Genomic DNA, 13,341 nt, shown 5'->3' with positions numbered 1-13,341 from the left:
CAGGCCCAGAGTCAGGCCCCACAACCGACAAAAAAAAGAAAAAGAAGATTGGTAAATCAGTAAATTTTTCTTTCTGTTCAAAATCGCACTCCACTCCCTCCCTGGTGCTCCCGATAAACAGCATCAATGAAGGGAAACAGTGATCAATAGGACTGAGCTCTGTTTTTCCAGACTGTTCTGCAAGTAGTTCCACCTCGTTTTTAAAGGGCACAGATGGTGGCAGCACCTGTGGGAAATAATTCTGGAACATTCTCACGTGTCATAAGCTCCGTGTATGCGCACAGGTCTCTTGTCCCGTATCGATTTAGTGGAAGTTATTTTCGCATCTGTATACTTGGTTTCCAGGAGGTTATTTCTGAATAAAACTCCCCTTCTCACTTGGCTGTTTTGCTCAAGGCTGGCGCTCTACCGCGTGAGCCAGGCCTCCTCTCCTGCTGCGCAGGGGTTCGTTGGAATGAGAGTCTCTCAGGCTTATCTGCTCCAGCTGGCTTCGAACTGGAACCCTCAGATCTCAGCTCCTGCCCAGGAGGCTTGCAGCAGACGTGAGCCATCAAACTTTCAGAAGGGTTGACATGATCTTACAACTGAGAAGAGTTGGGGAACAGTCTTTTAAGTAGTGGAGGTTGTCATGGTAACCTGCATCAAGATGCTCAATAGGACTCCAAGCCTGAAGAATTCAAGCACAGTGAACACGAGAATTTCACTGGTCATCCTTCCCTGGGTGGTGGGAGACACAGTCGTCCGTTGCGACTGAGCCATTTTATTTCCATTTTCAGCAGACGGGAAGCAGGCAGCATGTTCCCACACTTTGAAACTTCCTTGGTAGAATAAAGCTGACCAAAGCCTCATGATCCGCATTTGAGATGCTTTCTGATAATTATCACAAAGCGTTTCAGATTTCAAGGTAGGTTTCATGTGGTTCCTACTTACATAAAACATGAAAAGTTCAGGATTCGGTGATGGTTGAAAATGTCTGTAGATATTGCTTCACACACACACCTAATATTCAGGAAGCTGTAAACAGGGCGCCGGTGGATCACGCCGGTCACCCCAGCCATCCAGGAGGCTGAGATCTGAGGATCTCAATTTGAAACCAACCCATGTTAAAAAAAAAAAATCCGTCAGGCTCTTCCCTCCAGTAGACCAGCCCGGAGTGGGGAGCAGCCTGGTGCTCAGGTCAGGAGTTCAAGCCCATCCCCTCCGAAAATGAATGCACACTCACCGCAGGCTTCAGGGTTGCTCCCTCTTTACGCTATCATGAACTCTTGTATAATCACAAGAGTGCAGGATGAGTCCGCAGTCCCCACCCCGATGAAGAGCAGTGTGTCCCCGTCCTATCGCTCTCGTCCTACTGACCCAGAATACGTCGGCCGTTCAGCCAGGACCAGGACTAACCGTGTTGGCACAGAGTTCTGAGACTTTCAGGGTCAAGTTGTGGCATCTGTCCAGGGCCTGGTTTCTTTTTTTTTGTTTTTTGTTTTTGTTTTTTGTCGGTTGTGGGGCCTGAACTCTGGGCCTGGGCACTGTCCCTCAGCTCTTCAGCCTAAGGCTGGCACTCTACCACTTGAGCCACAGCGCCACTTCAGCTTTTTTCTTTTTGCTTATGTGGTGCTGAGGAACCGAACCAGGGCCTCAGGCATGCAGGGCAAGCGCTCTACCACTGAGCCACCTGCCTAGCCCTTGAGTGCCTGATTCCTGTCTCATGGTGTCAGCACTCAGGACGAGAACAGAGAGGGAGGGAAGAGGACCTACCTCCCCTCCCCACCTTATTTTCCCTTTTTGCTGTCAGTCCTGGGACTTGAACTTGACCTGGGCTCTGTCCCTGCGCTTTTGTGTTCAAGGCTGGTGCTCTACCGCCTGAGCCACAGCTCCACTTCCCGGCATGTTCATGACTCATTGGAGAGAAGGTAATCACAGACTTTACCACCCAGGCTGGCGTCAAACCAGGATCCTCCCATCTCAGCCTCCTGAGTAGCTGGCTGACAGGCGTGGTGCCCAGCTTTGTAATTGCTTCGTGAAATAGAGGCAGCGTGTGTTCAGCTCTTAGTTCTTTGTTTTCTTTGTAGAATGTGGATGAGGTTGAGAATGCCTGAATGAAGTCTCGGCCTTTTCTCCAGTGAGGTGTGAGGTCTGGGTAACTGCTGTGCCATGGTGTCTTCCGGAAAGGAGGAGTAATAACATCACCTGATTAATGGTTAGGAAAATTCAATAGGCTGATAAGCTCAGAGCCCTAGCTTGGCACCTGCCATACGGTCAGCGCTGAGATGACTGGCAGAAGAGGCCATGAGGCCTTTAATGATGAGAGAGTGAGAGCACCACGTCTCCACCTGCTTCTCAAACAACACTCAGCCTTTCGGCAGTGTCTGGAGCCAGCTTCCCTCTCCCCCTCCCCCCTCCCTCCCTCCCTCCCCCTCCCTTCCCTCCTTCCCCCTCCCTTCCCTCCCTCCTTCCTCCTCCCTTCCCTCCCTCCCTCCCTTCCTCCTTTCCTTCCTTCCTTCCCCCTCCCTCCCTTCCTTCCTTCCTTCCTTCCTTCCTTCCTTCCTCTTTCTTGTTGTCGTGGGGTTTGAACTCAGGGCCTGGGCGCTGTCCCTCAGCTCTTTAGCTCAAGGCTGGTGCTCTACCGCTAGAGCCACAGCACCACTTCTGGTTTTCTGGTGGTTCATGGGAGATCAGCGTCTCACAGCCTTTCCTGCCCTGGGCTGGCTTTGAACCGTGATCCTCAGCTTTCAGCCTCCTGCGGAGCTGGGGTGCCAGGCGGGAGCCGCCGGCGCCAGCTGAAGCAGCTTCGTGCAATCCCAAGGATCTCCGTCCTGCCCAGCTGCCTGTCACTCCTCCACTGTAACACTTGAACGTGACTGTGTGACGTGGCATTTTATTGCTGTCTCATGTTCTAAGAGAGTGCGGGAACAGGCCCTCATGCATCACGCCTGTGATCCTCGCCACTCAGGAGGCTGAGGTCTGGAGGATCCAAGTTCAAGGGCAACTCGAGTAGAAAAGTCCCCAAGACCTTATTTCCAAAATAAAAGGGCAAAAGCTGGGCTGCAGGTGTGGTTCAAGTGGTAGAGCGCCAGTTCAGAAGCAAGCAGGCGTGAGGCTTTGAGTCACATCCTGATACCAGCCTGGGATTCCTGGGATTATCACCCAGGTGGGGTGGCTTCTTCTGCACAGGTCTTAAGAGCTGTGCGAATGCCGCCATCATCTGACTCTCTTCCTCATCCCAGATCTAGAGAATCGATGTCCAAGAGAAGCCAGGTGTCTAGACGCTGGTGACTTGCACATGGGATCTCAGGAGGGTGAGAGCTGAGGGTCACAGTTCAGAGCCAGCAGGACAGGAAAGGCTGTAGACTCTCTTATCTCCAATGAGCCACCAAAAAGCCGGAAGTGGAGGTGTGGCTCGTGGTAGAGCGCCAGCCTTGAGTGAGGGCGCCCAGGGCGGGCACAAAGCACCCACATACAGCAGAGTTTATCCCCCAGAGTTTGCTTGTGGCTAGGAGTGCTGTTTGCCCGTTGTTGTTTCTGGGGGGGGTCCTCTGTGGTCATGCAGGAGGGGGCAGGTCAGGGAGTGATGGGAAGAATCTTCCAGATCTTCCTACTTTTCCCTTGTGAATCCCAGGCCATTTCATCAACCCGCAGGGAAATGAGGCTTTTCCACGGAAAGACCCCCAGGGCCCCAGCACGTTGGCACTCCTGCGAGCCTTGTTCGTGCCCCGATGAGGGACGGTCTTCCTGCTCGGTCCTGTGGATGGGGACGTGCCCGTGTGTGCTTAGAAGGTTCTCGGTGCCATGGCGCCAGCTCGCCAGAGGCCAGGCTGGGTCTCCTGACTCCCAAGCTGGTGTCGCTCCAATTCCAGTGCTTTTCTGTCAATTTAGTCAGCTGAGTAAAATCACGATAATGGGACCCAGAGTGGAAACCCGTCTGCTAATTAAGACACTTTAATCATGGAATGAGAAGTCCAGTCATGGCCCAAGATTAGACATTTGTCAGCTGTTCAAAGGATCTGGCTGGGCAGGTGCTCATACCTGTAACATGAGCTGCTCAGAAGACCCACATCTGGACCACTGCAGTAGGAAGCCAGCCTGGGAAGGAAAGTCCATCAATTCTTTTTTACCACCAAAAGCCAGAAGTGAAGATGTGGCTCAAGTAGTAGAGCACCAGCCTTGAGTAAAAAAGCCCAGGACAGCAACCAGGCCCTGAGTTCAAGCCCAGTGCCAGCACAAGAAAAAGGCTAGCTTCCTTTCAGCTTGTAGCTTATTCTTACCGGCTCTGTGTCATAGGCATTTTCTGCGTGCCTGCATGTTTTTAGGGGTGTCATTCTCCCCCGATATGTAGGCGCTGTCAGATAACCCTCCCGTGACAGAATTTTAACCCTCCCGTGACAGAATTTTTTTTTCATTTCCATGTTGCTGCTTGAATGGGCTCTTTGTGAAATCCTCAGAAGAACATAATTACTAGTTTTCACCTTATACTTGTTTTTATAACCACTACTTTTCTGAACCTCCTCGAGTGAAAGGCAGCACTGGAGCCAGGCACTGGTGGCTCACGCCTGTAATCCAAGCGACTCAGGAAGCTGAGATCTGAGTTAGATCTGAGTTAGAAGCCAGCCCTGGTAGGCAAGTCTGTGAACCAGCAAAACGTTGAAAGGGGAGTTGTGGCTGAAGTGGTAGAGCTTCATCCTTCAGAAAACCGCCAAGGGCAGAGGAGAGGCCCAGAGTTCCAACTCCAGTACCGGCACATGCGCGTGTGCAAACACACACACACACACAGAGGCAACCACACACACACACAGAGGCAACCACACACATACACACACACACACACAAACAGGCAACTTGGGGGTCTCCAGGACAGCTGTCAGCCTGCACTTTGCTGCAGATGTGGACCCTGCACAGTCCCAGGCCGGCTGCCCGGTACCCGTAGAGACGTGCCCTTCCAAGTAGTGCTCACCCCTGACAAACGCAAGCTCTACTAATACCCATAAGAGCTCTAATTCCTTACTCAGTGATAGGGCATGCTAGGCCCCGTCTTCAGAGTTCGTTTTTATTGTGATTTGGTCCTGATCTATTTTAGTGATTATTTCCATCTTCAAGCTAAAGCAAATGGATGGTTACTCCATAGTAGAGCCATGGTTTGCACACCATCCTGTCTGACAGCTGGTATCTGTTCACCGACAGCCTTCAGACAAGGCATGGCAAAATGCATCAACTTGCGGGCTGTGCCCGTGGCAGACAGAAGTAATCGATCGTGCTGAGCCTGACAGTCCTTTTGTGTAATGAGCACTTGGGCCTACTAGGCAATGTAAAACATCAACACTAAATACATCCATAGTTAACACTCACCAAACTGTGGTGATGTGTTGAAGTTGTCCCCATTTATTTTTTTGGAAAAATAACACAGAGGTAAAGTTTTGCTTTGTCAAGTAAAAACAACAAACATGCAACCTTTTCTATGTAAGTCTTACTGGAGGGGACAACTACATTTATCCAGGTTGTTTCCATGTTGATACTTTTTCTTTTCTGTGTGCGTGTGTCTGTGTCTCTGTGTTACTACATAATAATGACAAGCACTCCTGGAGCAGCTGGGATTATAGGTGTGAGCCACCAGCACCCAGCTGTACATAAATAATTTCTTGAACACACTGCTGAGATTTCTTTTGGTTTACTAACCTCTGTTTTGGAATTTCCTGTGAAACTTTGTGGAATAATATTATATTTAGAACAGTTTAAACCCCTTGCTAACCAGAAGGATCTAAGCTGAGTTGTCCTGGAAGACATAGATGGATTTGTGTGTGTGTGTGTGTGAGAGAGAGAGAGAGAGAGAGAGAGAGGTGGGGCTTGAACTCAGGGCCTTGGCGCTGCCCCTGAGCCTCTTTCTTCTCAAGGCTAGTGCTCTTACCATTTGAGCCTTCGCTTTACTTCTGGTTTTTTAATGGTTCCTTGGAAAGAAGAATTTCACAGGGACTTTGCTGCCCGGGCTGGCTTTGAACCACAGTCCTCAGATCTCCTGAGTAGCTGGATGACAGGTGTGAGCCACTGGCACCGGGCTTCACAGGTGGAATTATTAACCACACTGCAGCTCTTGCGTTTCACGTCTGCCGTGACAGTGGTTTGTGGCAGTAAGCACTAAATGGAATTGGAGGGCCCTTCATTAATTGGATTGAAACCTTTGGCTCTTTCTCCTTGTATTACCTCTCAGGTGTGGTGGGTGTTTGATGAGTAGGGATGGTGGATTGAGGGTTTCTCTCTCTCCTCTATCTGTTGTAAAATGCACGCAGAACTCTAGAATGGTCCCCAAGGCTTTTATCCCAAAAGCTAATTTGGCACACAAAATTAAGGCTTTATATGCATAACTAAGGGGGAAAAATGACAAGATGTGTTTGCAGTCTTCAGCCGAAGAATGTCCAAAAGTAAGTCATATAGTAAGAATTCTAGAAACTTCTGCCAGTTCTCTCCCATTAACTGTCCCTAGCTTGGCAGCCGTTCCGCAGAAACCCTATCCCTCCGCCGCCCTGCAGTGATTTGGCTTAATTGTGTTATGTAAATCACCTTGGCCTCTCTGGACGTCCACCCTTGAGCCTTGGTGTCGCTGGGGGAAGGGAGACCTCTGGTGGCGAAAACTATGAGCGGCCAGTTCATGAACTACCTTTGTTTTGTGCTGGTTTTGTTTTGTGCAGGTCCTAGGGCTCGAACTCGCAGCCTGGCGCGCCCTGTGCTGTTTTACTCAAGGCTAGCACACTGCTGTTCACAGCACCGCTCCACGCCCCACGTTTTGGTGGTGAATTGAATCATCTCAGGGACTTTTCTGATCAGCCTGGGCTCACAGGTCCAACAGTTTCTACACCTTTTGTAACAACTTTGAGGAGATATTTTTTTGACAGATTTCTGGATTACTCTGATTTTATCTACTGCTGGACCTTTAAATTTTCAACACCTCATGAAAAAGATGGCTGCTTAGAACGTGTGTGTGTGTGTGTGTTCGTGTGTGTGTGTGTGTGAACTCACAGCCTGAGTGTGTGTGTGTGTGTGTGTGTGTGAACTCACAGCCTGAATGCTGTCCCTTAGCTTTTTCACGAAAGTCTAGACTTGAACCACGTCTCCACCTTCAACTCCATGCTATTTAACTGGAGATGAGTGTTTTATTGACTTCCCTTCCTCAGGCTAGCTTTGAACTGTGATCCTTAGATCTCAGCTGCCTGGATGGCCAGGATTCCCGGCGTGAAGCACCCATGCCTAGCTTAAAATTTCTTATTCAGAGAAACCCAGAAAATTCAAGATGTTTCACTGTCTTGATCCGATCGGCATGTTTTCCCTATAAATCTGTTCCAACTAAATGGACCAAAATACCTTGTAAGTTTTTTCAGCACCACATGCGTGAGTCTTGCAAAAAGAGTGTGTGTGCTTGGTGCGTGAAATTGCCCGGAGCTGATGACAAAGCTTCCCGTGTTCTTGGCCAGGATGGCTCCACGCATGCGTTCTCCGATGCGTCCACGGCGTGTCCCTGGAAAAACATCTCCATTTGAAATTTGGACATTGGGCTCACATTACTACGTGAATCTTCTCCTGGCATTAACATCGTTTGCCGGGAAGTGGATGGACCTGAAAAAAAATTAGGTTCTGTGATTTAAGTCAGACTCAGAGCGATGAAGGGCGGACTCACATGTTCCTTCGCGTGGAGTTAGAGCTAACTAGTACATGCGTATGAAAACATAGGCAGGGCCACATGCAAACACCTGCAAACCGTGGACTAAAAAGTCTGATATGTGTTAGGGTTCCGGTGGTGTAGCTTCTTTAAACAAGGGGCTGCAGTCCCAGGGAATGGGTGTCTGGGGGGGGGGTTGTTGTGAAGCGTGAAGAGGTGCAGGTGAGTGGAGGAGGTGAACGTGGCCGTAGATTCAATGCGCAGAGGTGAACATGGAGCCCGGGAAGATGGGGAGAAGGTGGGGTAGCGACACGGATCCAGATGCATCGGCTCATAAATGACACACTGAATTGAAGCCCTCTGTGCAGCTACTTAAAAGCTGTTTTACATGAAATGCCTGTATGGCTGAATTAAATTCTGTTACTTCAGCTCGATCATAGCAGGTGCTATAACAAAATCCCAAATGTCAGTGCTTAGCACAAAATACAACTTTCTTAGTCATGTAGTATTTTCTTTTTAAAGGTGGCTGTCATCCCGGCTCCTCAGGCTGAGACCTGAGGATCAAGGTTTGAAGCCAGCCCAGGCAGAAAAGTCTGTGAGACTCTTATCGCTAATCAACTACAAGAAAAAAAAAAGCCAGAGTGGCACACAAGTGGCAGAGCCGCCAGCCTTGAGCAGAGCTCAGGGACGGCGCCCAGGCTCTGAGTTCAAGCCCCAGGACCAGCACACACACACAAAAGAAGAACTTTCTTCCAAGATGATTAGCCGTTGATTAGTACAGATTGCCCTTAGGATGACTTGCTTATTTTATTTTTATCTGTAAAACTTTTAAACATCTTGTAGAAGACTTGTCAAAATATTGTGTAGGGCGGTGCTTTACTTGCTAAAAAAGAAGCAAAAAAGCTATAATTATGTATCATTCTGATTTTATGTTTATAACCGATTTGTCAAAACCATCTAGCTATCTAAGTGTTAGTGGCTCCCGCCTGTCATCCCAGCTACTCAAGAGGCTGAGATCTAAGGACCGTGGTTAAAGCCAGTGGGAGCAGGGAAATCCTGAGACTCGTATCTCCGGTGACCCAGCCAAAACACAAATAAAAAGGAAGTGAAGGTGTAGAGTTGTAGCCTTGAGCGAGAAGTTCTGGAACAGTTCCCAGGCTTTGAGTTCAAGTCCTAGTTAGGGCACAAAAAAAGAGTAAAATCCATCTAGACAAGGACTTCTGGAGTATTGACAAATCAGACCGTAGAATTGTATCCCAAAGTCAACTTCTAGAACTCTTGATATTCCTGTCACGTATTCTGTGGGACAGACACAGGAGTTTATAGAATGAGACCATTTAAAAAAAAGGATTCAGAAATTGCTGCACTCGCATACAGCAGAGTTCTAAGGGAAATGTTTCCTCGTCCTTTTCATAGTCTATTTGCCTGCTCTTCATCACAAAGATTTTTAATCCAACAGAGAGCTCCAAACCTATTAAAAGTTGTTTTTTTTTTTTAATTTAAGAGCTAGATTGATTGCATTAGCCTGGAAAACACCGGGTTCTTTACCCCTCTGGAATGACTTACAGCAGGAGGCTGTCAGCTGGGAAATTCTGTTGATGTTTGAAATGCCTGCAGTGCCAGAGTCATTTAAAGCGGCATGTGACCACGCCCTGGCCCTGTGCCAGAGCCGGGCTTGTGTGTCTCCACGTCAGTGCTGGGGTCTACGACAGCTACGACAGCTGTACATGGAAAACATCTGGCCCTTCTTACTGCCACCGCTAGCGTACTACGCAGTGTGTGAAAACGGGGAGCCTCTTCCTGACACAGATGGGAGCAGACAAGCATGCGTGTGGGATCTCACTTTAACTAGCAACTAAACATATGACACACTCTTCCTCTTGGATTAAAAAATAGAGAGAGCTAAGGGACAGCACCCAAGCCTGGACCCCAAACAAAAATAACCTCTTGGCGTCTGCATTCTATGCAAAATTCAGGGAGACCAGAGGGAAGCCAGTGACAAGATCCAGACCTACCGAGAGTACACAGTGGAGCCAGGTGTTGGTGGCTCACGCCAGTAATCCCAGCTGCTCATGAGGCGGAGGGAGGAGGATCATGGTTCAAAGCCAGGCTGGGTATGAAAGTCAGTGAGACTTCTGTCTCCAATTAATCACCAAAAAGCTGGAAGTGGAAGTGTGTCTCAGAGGAATAGAGGAAGAACCAAGCTCAGGAGCAGCACCTCGGCCCTGAGCTCAAGCCATACAAGTGACCAAAAAGACACATGGTGAGCATCTTTAACATTAAGTGTGTGTGTGTGTAAGAGTGTGTGTGGCTCACACTTGTACCAGGGTTTGAACTCAGGGCCTTGCCCTCTTGCTTGTTTTTTTTTTTTCACTCAAGGCTGGGATTCTGCCTCTTGGACCACAGCTCTACTTTTGGCTTTTTGCTGGAGGTAAAAGCCTCACAAACTTTCTTGCCAGGGCTGGCTTTGACCAGGATTCTCACATCTCAGGGTTTCAGGTATGAACCTGGGCATTTGGCAGGTTTAAAAATTCTTTAATGACCATCTAATGTGAAGAAAGCCAAATGCTTTGCCTGGTTCCGGTGGCTCACACCTGCACTCCTAGCTGCTCAGGAGGCCGACGTGGAAGGATGGCAGGAAAGTCTGTGAGGCTCTTACGTCCAATGAGCCACCAGAAAAACAGACGTGGCGCTGTGGCTCAAGTGGTAGAGCGCCAGCCTTGAGCAAAAGAAGCTCAGGGACAGCGCCAGGCCCTGAGGTCAAGGCCCATAAGTGGCACCAATAAAAGCCACACAGCAGCAGCTTCATTCTAATTGATGGATGGTAGATTGCGTCCACCTTCTAGGAACTTTACTGTTATGGCCCCTTGGCTTTCATTCCTGTGGGCGTGAGTGGCTATAAACTGTGTCATACTTTTGAGATTTATGGCACTGTTGGTATTGCCCTGTAAATTTTAATGGCATCCTTCCCATAGTCCGATGCTACTGATAAAATTTATTGAACCCTAAAGCTGTAATTTGTTAATGAGCTTTCTCTCCAGCCTGCTTTGCAGCACGGAAGCCCGTTCTATCCCTGGGACTTTTTCTGGCCAGTTTTATAAGACTTGCACACACAGGTTTAGTGAGAAAAGATTCGGTGCACACTATGGGCCGTAGAAAAATGCTACCTGGCTCTAGAAGCAGAAGAACTGATTCACACAGTTGACATTTATTTCTTTCAGAAAAATATGAATCGTCGTTGTTGAAAAAAAAAAACAAAGGGAAGGGAAAAAAAAAAGTCAGGCACCAGTGCCTCATGCCTATAATCCCAGCTACCAAGGAGGCTGATGTGGGAAGATCACACTTCAAAGCCAGCCTGGACAGGAAAATCTGTGAGATTCTTATCTACAGTTAACTACAAAAGTCAGAAATGGAGCCGTGGCTCAGGTCGCAAGGTGCACAAGCCTTGAGTGAAAAAGCCAAGTGACAGCATCCTGGCCCCGAGTTCAAGACCCAGCACCGGTGCAAAAAGAGAGAGAAACCCCTGACAAGGTGCATGTTTAGATCAGCAGTGGTAGAAACAGTCTGGATTTCTTTGTGAATCGCATTTCTGTGGCAAAGCACATCCATGGAGAAATCTGTGACTCAGTTTATCAATTTCTCTTAAATCCTTTGGCAAAAATGGCTTCTGTTTCTCAAAACATTGCTGCAGCGGAACAAACACAAAGCTCTCCGGGGTCAGAACCTATGTGTTAACTTTTGAAAGGTTTATTTTCCCATATGTAGTGAGTTGGCATAGCTGCTTCTCGTAATGTTAAGAAAGCTTAGTTTTATTGTCATGTTTGAAGAGAACCAGGGTACGTATGATTAGCCTCCAAAATCGGTAACCTGGATTTTTTTTTTCAGTCCTGGGGTTTCCACTCAGAGCTGGGCACTGTCCTTGAGCTTTTTGCTCAAGGCTGGCACTCTACCACTTGAGCCACAGCGCCACTTCTGGCTTTTTCTATGGGGCTGGGAAATCAAACCCAGGGCTTCATGCATGCCAGGTGAGCACTCTACCACTGAGCCACCTGCCCAGCCTGGTAACCTGGATTTTTTAAGTGCATGTGTGTGCATTGCTCTGTGTGTATACATGTGTGTGCATTGCTCTCTGTGTGTGCATGTGTGTGTACATTGCTCTGTGTGTGTATGCATGTGTGTGCATTGCTCTGTGTGTGTGCATGTGCATTGCTGTGTGTATGCATGTGTGTGCATTGCTCTGTGTGTATGCATGTGTGTGCATTGCTCTGTGTGTGTATGCATGTGTGTGCATTGCTCTGTGTATGCATGTGTGTGTGCATTGCTCTGTGTATGCATGTGTGTGCATTGGTCTTTGTGTATGCATGTGTATGCATTGCTATGTGTGTGCATGTGTGTGTGCATGTGTGTGCATTGCTCTGTGTATGCATGTGTGTGTATGTGTGTGCATTGCTCTCTGTGTGCATGTGTGTGCATGCATGTGTGCATTGCTCTGTGTGTATATGCATGTGTATGTGTGCATGCACACACACGCATGCATGCAAGTACCGGGGCTTGAACTCAGAGCCTTGCACTTTTCACTCAAGGCTGATGCTCTGACATTTGAGCCACATCTACATCAGGCTTTACATTGGCTAGTTAGAAATAAAGAGTCTTTCTTGGCAAGCTGGCTTTGAACCTCCATCCTCAGATCTCAGCCACTTGGGTAGCAGGGATTAAAGGTGTGAGCCATTGGCCCCTGGGTTTACTTCGTTTCTTAAGGGTCTTTACTTTGAGGAGGGTCTCTGTGGGCTGATTGTTTGGAGAACCTGTAGCAGTTCAGATAATCAGGAATACAGTGTTTGATGCTGGGTGATTGCAGACACTTGAACGGCATCCTTGGTAACTCGGTTAATTTAGTATGTACTTTGTTTACGCATTCCTCACCCTTGTGAACTAAGGAAGGAGCCCTTGATTTCTAGTTCAAATCACATTTAAGAAAGCAGAGTCGCCATACTCTAATGGCTCATTCCTGTCATCCTAGCCACTGGAGATCATCTGAGAGCAGAAGGATCAAAGTTTGAGGCCAGTCTAGGCAGAAAAGTTCATAAGAGCTTTTCTTAGAAATAACCAGCAAAGGGTTGGGCAGGTGGCTCAGCGGCAGAGCGCTCACCTAGCATGCATGAAGCCTTGGGTTCGATTGCTCAGCACCACATACATAGAAAAAGCCAGAAATGGTGCTGTGGCTCAAGTGGTAGAGTGCTAGTTTTGAGCAAAGGAAGCTCAGGGACAGTGCCCAGGCCCTGAGTTCAAGCCCCAGAACTGGCAAAAAAGAAACAGAGCCAAAGGTGTTGCGGCTCAAGTGGTAGAACACCAGCCTAGCAAGGGCAGGACTCTGCGTTCAAGCCAGGAAGGAGAGGAGGCAGGCGGGCAGACAGACAGACAGACAGATAGATACATACACACACACACACTCATATTTGCATAAGCACATTAGTGTTCAAAAAAATAGTAAGTTCAAAGTCTAGATTGGTCTTAACAAAGACTCATGAGACCATGCAATATGAATTTAAATAGTAGCCCAAGGAGATGTTATTTAAAACATAGAGCACCTTCTAATACCCCCCTGTGTGGTGTACATCTTCTTGGCTCCTCGTGTTAGCTAGCTCTACAAAAACATGCATTTCTCTGACAACTGCAAAACAGCCTAGACTTTTTTTTTTTTTTTG

The 13,341-nt window shown here is 48.1% G+C and overlaps 1 protein-coding gene across 3 annotated transcripts in view; it reads left to right on the top strand.

Moving 5' to 3' along the window:
- Rassf8 (Ras association (RalGDS/AF-6) domain family (N-terminal) member 8) overlaps window positions 1–13,341 on the top strand; it is a 45,880-nt gene that overhangs the window by 21,363 nt on the left and 11,176 nt on the right. Inside the window, exon 1 of one of the 3 annotated variants that reach the window (XM_013036444.1) lies at window positions 827–904. The exons of the other annotated variants lie outside the window; for them this stretch is intronic. The gene's annotated coding sequence lies outside the window, so the exon portion shown is untranslated. Of the gene's footprint in view, window positions 1–826; window positions 905–13,341 lie in introns of those variants that run through there. 3 annotated transcript variants of the gene reach the window in all.

Source organism: Dipodomys ordii, unplaced genomic scaffold (genome assembly GCF_000151885.1).
Source record: "Dipodomys ordii isolate 6190 unplaced genomic scaffold, Dord_2.0 Scaffold287, whole genome shotgun sequence".
In the NCBI taxonomy this organism is placed as follows: Eukaryota; Metazoa; Chordata; class Mammalia; order Rodentia; family Heteromyidae; genus Dipodomys; species Dipodomys ordii.
This window is presented reverse-complemented; position numbering and strand designations above follow the sequence as displayed.